At 44.4% G+C, this 2,592-nt stretch overlaps 1 pseudogene; it reads right to left on the bottom strand.

Moving 5' to 3' along the window:
* Window positions 1–417: 417 nt before the first annotated feature.
* On the bottom strand, window positions 418–2,015 carry LOC102009099 (annotated as a pseudogene).
* Window positions 2,016–2,592: the final 577 nt, after the last annotated feature.

Below are 2,592 nucleotides of genomic sequence, written 5' to 3'. Positions count from 1 at the left end.
TTAGAACCGGCATCAAAGTTGGAAGGACCACGGGACCACCTTTCAAGCCTGTGCTCCCAAACAGGGCACTTACCTAGTAAGAACAATTATGCTGAGCGCCACTTCCTCCGGGAATCATTTGACGGAGGACAAATATAGCACAGATTAAAGATACTGGCGAAGCGGAATCCATATTCAAATTCTTTTGCCTGTTGCGGTGACTAGCGATTAGATTATTTTCACCTTTAAAAAAATATTGTAAATGTCTAACTTTTGGTGAAGCATTTCTTTAAAGAGAATGAAAGGAATTGAACACTGACTCTGTTTTCAAGTTTGCAACTGATTAAGAGAAATGAGCAACAGGTTGGGCATATAACTCAGCGACACAGAGCCCACCCGGCAAGCACAAGGTCCTGAGTTTGATTCTCGGTAATCCCCTCAAAAAATATTGAGCAAAATTTTTCCTAGTTTCCCACCCACTTCTCCATGAGCCTTGGATTTGTGGGTTTTCTTAACGTACCCCATTTCCCCAAAGCATTTGCAGGAGCACAGGCATAACATTTAAAGGCTGTGAAACCACTGACAGCGCCATGATCAAGAAGGAGCAGATTACACCCAAGGAGTGGCACTGGTACCAGTTGAGGTCAGAGTGTGCAGGGCGCAGATGTGGCGCCCCCTTGTGCCTGATCACAAACTCCACTCAGAAAACAGCCGGGTCCAGTGGTTCCATGGTGTTCTCCTTGTAGCTTTTGTCACTGAAGACCTTTTAGAGCATTTGCTAAATCAGAAGAAGTCATTTCAAATACATTCAGGGTCACACCAGGTCTCTGGGTGTCCGTGTGCTTTGCTTTGTACAGTTGATCACAGAGCAGGGACATCATGACCAGAGAGGCGCCATTGCATACCCGTTCATAAATACCATGTGTGCCAGAATGTGTGATAAAAGCCCAAGTCTTTGGGAGACAAAGCAGATCATTTTGGGGTAATTATTTAATAAATATTGTATTCTTTGTGAGATTTGGTGGTAAAGTCCCAGAGTAACATCCCAGGACCAGTTGAGGTATTTTGCCCAAACCCCCCACAATGACCATAGCTTTCATCTCTGGAATCTCTGAGACTATAGAACCAAAAGAGAAAATCACAATTTCATGTTCTCCAGAGGCATTAACATAAGCTTCAAATTTCCTAGGCAAGTTGTTTTTTGTGAAGGCAGTTGATTCCACCAACAAAAACCATATTGGGCATGATGGGCTTGGAGTACCCCTTCACAAAGTCACCTCTGAACAGACAGACAGATGCAGAGCTGAGAAGACCCTGGACAGGCACATCTCTCTGAAGGAGTTCTGAAGCAAGAAGCCCTGAGAGGGAGTACACCACGTTACACATAAAGCTGTCCATTGAGGCAATGAAGACATTCTTCACACGCTGCAGGGAAGGTCATGTGCTCTGAGCTCAAGGACACAAACGTAGGCATATAGGACAGTGGGTTGGGGCACTGGGTGGCTTTGAAGTGCAGGCTACATGGCAATGCACCAAGAAGAAGATAGCAAGCAGAGCCAGGTACTGGGCTACAATTACACTACAAAGAGGAAAGGGTCTGTCAACACAACATCAAAGCTGCTTTCTGCCTGGAAGACCGTCAGGTCCTTGTTATATAGGAGATTGGAGCAACCAGGCAGAAGCAAAGCACAGTCCATTTTTACTTTCTTGTATGTTTTGATCACACACTGCGGGAAAGAATCATTCTCAAAAACATTACATCCAAGTTCAGCAAAACTGGCTTCCATGTCTTCCCTCTGCAATGGCATGGGGTACCTCTTCAAAGTGTAGTATGAGCTTTCTTTCACATGCACCAAGGCAATCAGGTGCTATGTCTATTTCACGTCCCTTCCATTATAGCCACTGGGTAACCCCGAGCATGTTTAGCCAGTGGCTGTCATCCACTAGGACCATCAGCAGCCTCTTGGCATGGGCCCAAGCACACACAGCAGCAGGCCCAGGACAAGCAGATGAGGGCCTTGGAATGCAATGGCCATGGCATCCCTGCCTTTGCTCCTCTTTTACCTGCTCCCCTGCAGCCAGAACCAATGTATACACTAAGGTAATGTTTGATTGTGTCACATGATGAAACCACCAGTCTGCAAGGACAGCAGGAGTTTTACTTTTTGAAATGAAGAGGGTGGATATTGACAGAGTTTCTCAGGAGGCAATAACAGATGAATTGCCTGGAATTCCTTCCTTGAATCACATTCTTGAGTGAAAACAATATGCAAACCATCTTCAGCACCTTTGGATCCATTAAATGAATATTCTAACAGAACAAGAAAGTAGTACACAAGAGAAAAGAAGACCACAAGGTGAAAAGTAGACTTCCTTTCCAGGAATAAAACAAAATGCTTCTTAGCCTTTTGCAAACAAAACAGCAGTTCTCCCTTTGGTCTGTAGAGATCTAAAGCATCTTCCTCCACAGCTCCCTTAGGATACTGCTCTCTGTGACCACTGGTGTCATGTTTGATGTCATTTATCCCACACATATACATTGATCCCAGCAAAGGTTGCAGATAAACAAAAATAACAATAAGAACTTATATTTACTGATCTTGTACTATGTGT

The sequence above is a fragment of the Chinchilla lanigera genome, unplaced genomic scaffold, assembly GCF_000276665.1.
Source record: "Chinchilla lanigera isolate Chin_1 unplaced genomic scaffold, ChiLan1.0 scaffold00032, whole genome shotgun sequence".
Lineage (NCBI taxonomy): Eukaryota > Metazoa > Chordata > Mammalia > Rodentia > Chinchillidae > Chinchilla > Chinchilla lanigera.
Note: the sequence above shows the minus strand (reverse complement) of the source record. Positions and strands in the feature narration are given on the sequence as shown.